Source organism: Camelus ferus, chromosome 5 (assembly GCF_009834535.1).
Source record: "Camelus ferus isolate YT-003-E chromosome 5, BCGSAC_Cfer_1.0, whole genome shotgun sequence".
NCBI classification, from domain to species: Eukaryota; Metazoa; Chordata; class Mammalia; order Artiodactyla; family Camelidae; genus Camelus; species Camelus ferus.
Genome location: NC_045700.1, coordinates 88,759,102 through 88,767,365, shown reverse-complemented (window position 1 = coordinate 88,767,365; position 8,264 = coordinate 88,759,102).

The following is an 8,264-nucleotide window of genomic DNA, read 5'->3' as shown; positions in this document are numbered from 1 at the left end:
AAAACAGGCAACTTTAAAGAGTCTCGGTAGCAGGAAGGAGCTATTTGAGTTTTGTTAGGCTTTGCTGCTGGAATTAATTAGCGTCGGTGTCTTCGTCACTCTCATATGATTCTAGTTAGAAAGGGGTTGGACCTCTGACCTGTACGGGGTTGCCTGCCCACTCCCTGGCTGGAGAGGGCAAGGCACCCAGAGTAGGAGTTCCATCCAACTGTTCAGTGAGGCGGAGCCCAACCCTCCGAGGGAAAATCGGAATGTGAATTTCAAAAACAAGTGGAAAAGCAGAGAGGCAGCCGAGAGGCAGCACCACAGCCACCCCGGCTTCTTCACCCTGGGGAGCTGCCCTCGTTGGAGCATCTCATTTTGGACCTTCTGGTGGATAGAAGTGCTAAGCAGAAAGCTGACCGATTCCAGACGTACATACAGTGAACTCAATAAAACAAGGGATGATGGTGCGACAACATTCCTTCCAGTATTTCCTGGTGCTGCTTTTCAACTGGAGCTGGTCCACTCACGCTGTCCTACGGACACAAAGTGTCCCTTCTGCTTCTATGAGACATCCATTGGTTCCTCTTGGGGACCACTCTGGTGCTCCACTCCAGTACATCTGGCCCCGAATTTGTGGCAGACTGATTCCAAAGTGTGTAGAGGTCTTTTGGTACAAGTGAAAGTCTTGTTTGTGTCAATAGTATTATGAATAGTCATTATGAGAAACAAGGAACATCTCGATGGCATGAGAAAAAGAGGAACCAGCTCTGGTTAGATACCAAGGGAAGCAGCTGTGTGGGGCAGGCAGGGAGCTCCAAGCTGCCAGACTCGCGGGAGCACTCCTCCTCACTGTTGTTTGGGTTTTAGCAGAGTTTCCTAGGAAAAGACATGGCAGGAGCCCTGAGACGTTCTAGGTGCTGGAACACGAATCCATGTGCTGTAGGACAAAGCAAGCTCTTTCCTTAGGATGACTCTGTTTTCAAAAACTCCCAAGGACAGTGGTGACCACAGCCTGTCTTTCTGAGGCTTCCAAATGAAGATGTGTGCTCCTGTGGCCGAATATTTTTGTTCTCCTTGGCTCGAGAGGGAGTAGCCCATTTGAGTCTCTCCTTTTTAGTTTCCCAAAGGTCCAGGGAGTTGGAGTCTGAATGGCAAGAGGTCCACTTGGGAGTGAGAATCGTCCAAGGTCACAACAAAGAGACCTTTCCTATTATGGATGCACCAACCCCAAAAGCTAGTCAAAGGTTGCACAACGACACCTCACTAGTTATTTCATTCTGACACAGTGTTTACAACATCCAAAACTCTTAAGAAGAAATGCAGTCATATTCGGTATAAGAGCATGAGACAAAGCCATGGTACTTGGTGTGGTGTTCATGTGCTTTAACCCTCTCTCTACTGAGGAAGTTGTGAATGGAACCAAGAGCCTCACGGCTGGCCCCACGGAGATAGGTGTACTTGGCAGACGAAGGTGCTGCTGGGTTTCATGTAGCTTTGGTGAACTTTCCTGGTTCTGTGAGATGGAAGGGGAGAGGAGGTAGAGCAGATGGCCACAGGAGAAAATCACACAGTGCCTCCAGGAAGAAGATGCTGTCTTCTGCTCTCAGCAACATGGCTCTGCACACATGCCCAGCACACCACGGAGCGGAGTGAAGTCTGGGGAAAGTAGGGCTGCTTCCAAGTGGTGTCTGAGGGGTCAGGATGGCTCAGGCAGAGGACCTCTTGGCAAAGTGGCAAGACCGGGCCCTCACTCCTGGAAGAGTACCCAAAGCAAAGCTCAGGACAGGAATTCCAGGAGAGGACATGCCCTTTTGCCTGATACTCTTTGTGCCCCCAGAACTTGGTTGATATTTAATTACAAGGATTGTCTGGTGAGATTTTCAGATTCAAGCAAATATGGTGGTTATTCTTTTTGAGAGCAAAAGTGTGTAGAAAATTTTATCTTCTTAGAAGGGCAATACAAATTCTCCTGGTCTACAACAGATCTGCTTTTTGGCTGGGTGAAAAATTTGATAAAAGAAAGAAGGCTCTCTCCACCACCATTCCCCACCAAAACAACAGCCAATTTCAAGTGATTTCTAAGGGGAAGAGCCCCTAAACAGTAAGGCTGTTTTCCCTCCCTGAGTCCAGGGGCTGGAGCTCAGAACAAGGAAGTGGGTTTTGTCCCAGGTGATGGCAAGGGACATGGGGAGGGAGATGGAATGGCAGGACTTGCAGAGGAAATTTTCAGAGGAAGCATGGAAGTGTCTAAAGAATTTTATTGCATTTTGTTTTAAAAGTCTCCTCCACATCTCTCTGTGAAAATTTCAAAAAAATCTAAATGACTTGCCAATGTACAGTGCGGTTGGATTTGTTTGGAAGATGGGGCAATGGGCGGATGGTCTCATGGTGGGATGTGTGTGTGTGTGAGGACAAGAGGGAGTGAGTGGGCAGGGGAGGAGCAGGGAAACCAAAGCTGCCCAGAAGACACCTGCCACCTCTGATTACACCATCTTAGCCAGCTGTCACTCTGCGGCTAGCACCATGTGAGCCTGTTATATGTATGGCATCATTTAATGGTCAGAACAATCCAACAAGGCAGGCACTGGTGTTTTTGGTTAAATCTGCATCAGTAGCCTCCCTCTTCAGATAAGAGGCTGTGAACATCTCACGGGCAGGACTGTGTTCCGTTTACTTTTGTGTCCCTGTTTTCCATTAGGAGGTTTGGCAGAGAGAACGTGCCTGAGAATATCTGTTCAGTTCAGCTGAACAGACAAGAGGATATGATTGGAGATATAGACTGAAGCTAGATTGTAGAGCCTTGATGGGCAGATTGAGCTTGGATTTTGTCTTAATTGTTGAGGTTGCTGGGGGTGTGGTAGGTGGGTCAAGTAGCATGGGAGACTTTGGTTTAGCTTATAAGCTTCTAGCAGGTAAGAGTTACATCCTACACTCAGGCTGAATGGAAGTCAGCATTGCATCTTGCATGGATACATTATTTTCCTTGACACGTTATTTTGGATGATTTGTTTCATATGACTGGTTTACGGAGGATCAGTCAAGTCTGTCTAGATCAGCCCAAGGGGTATCTAGAAGCTAATGTTTCTCCCTGAGCTGTCCTTTGGTTTGTAAAAGAAAATACATACAGCAAAGCTTATTAAAATTCTGAGTAAAGTTATTATTTTCAACATTGAACTTTCTACAAAAATATGGTTGGTTGCCAATTGACAATAGAGATGATCCTTCTGGCCAGTGGGAGAAAAGAATGGTTCCTTAAGTTTCTTTACATCTCTTCCCCACGGTGATATTTTCTGCCTTGGGGAAAAAAAGCCTCCGTTTGTTTATCGTGCCCAACTTGGCAAGAACAGAAGAATCACAGAACTGAGGTAAAACATGATAATCAGCTGTTCCAAAGTCTCCCAGCTTCAGAGTCGGCCTGGATAGTAGTAGGAATTCATAAGCTTATTTCAGGTTTTCTAAGAACTTAACAGAAACTATATATTTTCTTACGATAAGATCGCGCTAAGAAGTGCAATAAGCTATTGCTTTTGACAAGTATTTAACAGCTTGCCCATGTCTTGCTGATTGGAAGCTCTGATTAGCAGTCAGTGTTGTCTGTCCCTCTGTATTCTTAGGGGGTTGGTTCCAGGATCCCCTGCAGATACCCAAATCCAAGGATGCTCAAGTTCCTTATAGTATAAAATGGTACAGTACAGTTGGCCCTCCGTATCCACGGGTTCCACATCCACTGAATCAACCAACCCCATGGATGTGGAACCCGTGGATACGGAGGGCCAACGGTGTTATACATACGTCTTTTAATAAGGAAATGAGAAGGCAGCTGAAGTCTTATTTTACAAGTAGTTCTTTTGGTGGTAAAAATATTTTCAAATATTCCTCAAGAGACATGCAAATAAAAATGATCTTTGGAAAGAATTGTTGGGAAGCAATTTCATTCTTTCCCCTCACTTTGGTTGATGAAGCAGTGGAGGTGTGAGAGTTAAGCCATGGCGGTCTGGCCAGTAGTCCAGGATCTCTCTCACCTCAACACCTGTTTATTCCTCCAGGGTGCCCCAGACACTTTGTTTGAGCTGTTGAAGATGTATATCCTCAAATATTTTTGATCAATATGAGGAACACGTATTTTTCAAATTCTCTCCCTGTATTCTGCCTCTCCCAGTCTTCCAGTGAATCTCGGGGAATGCAGACCCTTTTATTTTTGGCACAACAGGCCGGGGGGAGGAGGGGTACCTGATTACATGGAACTATGATAACGCAGCTGTGCAGTAAGACAACAAAAACCTGTAAGTGTTTGCCAGAAAGCTGGCAGGTTGTCCTTTAAAGAATCATCACCATCATCATCGTCTGGACACCTTTGTGTTCATTTTCTCGCACATCAGTACCACCATCTTGCTGCTGCGACTCTGTGAGCCCCACTGCTTCCTTCTGAGAACTCAGGATGTGGAACTGCAGAGGGGACCTCCTCAGAGAAAGCAGACCTTTTTGCTAAGACACCAGCCTGGGCAGAGCATCCTCAAACCACTTTTAAACATTCTCTTAACCAGTGTTTTCTCCTGTGTAATGAAAGAAAATATTGAAAAGGAGAAATATGCTTTTTAAGGGAAACTAATTGCCGTTATTTGAATCAAAGGGAAGTACACAGCCAGCCTGCATTTCAGCAAGACAGCTCGCATGTAAACTGCAGCTAATTCTAGAAACGGAACGTTGCAGGCACATTACCGGTGTCTGGAGTGAAGGAATGGAGTATGTAAAATGTTGACCTTTTGGACGATGGAATAAAAGATGCGAAAAATATGAGAGTTTATTTTTCAAGTTATTTGCTTCTATTTTGGCTTAAATAAACTCAGAGCCTATGGCGTGAGACAGAGATTTAGAAAAAGCTGAAGTAAGTGAAATACGATGGAAATTTGACATTTAAATGCAGCATGCTTCTTCAAAAGACAGAACATGCATAACAATGTCACCTCCAGACAGAACACAGTGTCTGAAATGCAGTGGGTCCTCCTGCCCGGGTAGTTTATCATCACAACACCCCAGGCCCTGGGCCGTGTGGTCCTGTGTCAGCCAAGTCTTGTGACATCGATGGGAGAGCCAGCCAGGCCCGGCCTTTCATCTTCTTTTCTTACTCGGCTTTTTCACTTGGGATGGGAAGTTCACGTTTCAAAATAATTGTTAAAGGCAATTTAGGAAAGCTGAGGTTGGGCAGCTCCATCTGCTCATTGGTGAGTAAACGATGGAGGGGAGAATTCTTCCTGCAAAACGAGCCCACTCAGCTCTGAAGGGATCTGAATTTGCCTCCCCCCGGCACATCCACCTAGGCGGACCGCGAAACCAAGCAGGGCCCTAGCCGCCACTCTTGTGCCTTCTCAAAGATCATTTCTGGCCTCTAGCCAAACCGGAGTTTGCTGCTTTTTCCTTTTTGCACAAAAACTTTAGGCTTTTCATGTACCTTTATGCACAAATTTTAAAAGCTGTGGATAGACCCACTGCCTTTTTTCCATTTAAGAAAATACATGTAATGAAGCTGGACGACCCTTCAAAGGAGCTCTTTCCTGTCGTGATCACCAGCTCCCTAAGTTGCCTGTTTTGACATTGGTAGCTGTGAGCCTTCCTGGCGCTGAGGCCAGCAGGGTGTGGTGGCGTCTCAAAGCTGCATCTATACAGACAGTGGATACGTGCTGAAGGGCTAGTGGTCTTGGCTGCTTTTGCATAAGACATTCAGAAGAATGCAGATGTGTCTCCATCCTGCAGTGATGGGCTCGATGCACGTAGTCGTGCCCAAATTCAGAGCCCTTCTGGGTGGCTGACACTGACAGTCAGTGTCTCAGAAGCAGCAGCGAGGGCCTTTTAAGAGGCTGTATGCTCCATGGCTAAGAGTACAGCCTTTGAAGACAGAGAGTTTTGAAGCTAACTAACAGCAAACCATTCAGCGGACTATGTAAGAATGAAATTGTTAATATTTATTTCACATTCTCCAAATCTATGTGCCAGTCATTGTTTATGTGTATTTGTGTGTGTGTATGTGTGTATATATATTGTTTGTGTGTATAAATACATATATACACACACATACGTGTGTGTGTGTATACACAATTTATCCTTATAACAACCCTAAAAGGGGAACTGTATTCAGTATCTTGTAGTAGCTTACGGTGAAAGAGAATATGAAAACGAATATATGAATGTATATGTATGACTGAAGCATTGTGTTGTACACCAGAAATTGATACAACATTGTAAAGTGACTATACGTCAATTAAAAAATAGGGAAAAAACCCCAAAATCAACAACAACAAAAAACCCTGAAAGGTAGAGAATACTAGGACCTCCTTTGTATGAATTAGGAAAAACATTCATAGAACTTAAATAACCTGCCCAAGGTCACACAGCTAGCTGGTGGCAGAACTTGGCTGAGCCCAGGGACCCTAGTGCCAGAGGCTGTCCTCATTCACAGCATCCTTCTGTCCACCGTGTGGTACTCAGAGTGACTGAAGAGAAGGCTGCTCTTCTGGGAACTGTTTGTTTCAACTCTGAGTGAGGTGAGGAGCTGGTAAATAAATCACATCCCTCAGCACAGTGTTCAGTTCCTAAGACTTTTTTTTCAGCAGTAAAACTTCAGTCAAGAAAGTAGTGCATTGATTGGCGTTTCTGCACACACATCACAGGAAGTGGCAAATCGATCTTTTGAGTGTGTCTGGTCTATATAGAGTTTCTTTGTCTGAAAACAGGACTGGTGATACCTCCCTCAAAGTGTCCCCGGGAAGATTTAATGAGGACATGTGCACAAGGAACATCAAACAAAATGCTCTGGAAGTTCCTTTCTACCTCTACTTTCTCATCTCTTTCCTGCCTCCACAAATTCTTTTTAAAAAAGAAATCTCAGAGTGAAGAAAGAAAAGTTAGTACAAGAAGGTTATCTTTTCCATGAGTTTGTTTACACTGTAGAGCACAGGGGACTGTATTCAGTATCTTATAATAACCTATAATAACAAAGAATATGAAAACAAATATATATATATGTTTACATATGACTGAAGCATTATGTTGTACACCAGAAATTGACACAACATTGTAAACTGACTGTACTTCAATTTAAAAAAAAAGAAAAAAAAGGTTAGAAGTGGAAACTTTTGGAAACTTCCACAGCGCTATTTCTAGTAAACTCAACAGGAAGCATTACTTCAAAAACTTTTCCTTAGCATATTAATTCTCATAATCTTTCTCTTTCCATCAGGAAAAGAATTTCTCCATAATAGACCACGCTTGGAATCATTTCCAGGCCTCTTCCTTTTTCACCTTGAAAACCACTGAGAGAGAAATAAAACTGCAAATAACAATTCTTTGCTTACCAGAAGGTTAATCTTTCAATGTGGAAATGGCTTGCAATACATATATATATTACTTTATATTGTATATGCAGTGTTATACATTAATCTTTGTAGCCTGCCATGGGTAAGGACTGTTATTCTCACATTCACCCATTTCACATCCCAATTTCAGTCCCAGTGCTTGGAAATACACGGGCCCTTGGGCACTCTAGGTCCTCTGTCACCCTGCCGGGAGTTGCCGTATCATCCTACTGTGCGGTAATTACAGAAGGAATTTACACATGTTGATATCCACCTTTCCAAGCCTATTGCTTGAGCCTGGATTGGAAGAAGTTTTCTGCATGGGAGCCACATGTGCAGTGGAAATCCCAGTCTAAATTCCCGTCTCCCATCCCCCACCCCACCATCCAAAACAAATTGGAGAGTGGGCCACGTAAGTCAGTCGCTTCAAATTCAGACAGAGTCAGTACATGCTTCAAGTCATCATTTATCCCATGGTTTCCACATGAATTAGCAACTAATAAAACCTCTGAACTGTCATGTCGACAAGGTGAGCCCACACTCACTGGCGCAGGAAAGCATCTAGCAGACACTTCCGTCTCGACCCTGACGATGCTCACTTCAACTCCAAGATCAAAAACTCTGGGGAATTGCTCTCAGAGAATGACGTAGGATACAATTTCTTCATGGGAAAATACTGTCCAGGAAAGGGGCACCTCCAATCATGGGGACCTCCCATGCCCACACCCCGCATCTTCCCCAGCCCTCCATCCTCATTCCCTTAGAATCTGTAGCCACTAGAAAAAGCAGAGGTCCCAAGGTGGCACTGCCCAGTACGGTAGGCACTAGCCACATGTGATGATTTAAATTTAAATTAATTAAAATTCACTAAAATGTAAAATTCAATTCTCTGCCATACTAGCCACATTCCAAGTGCCTAATTGCCACCTG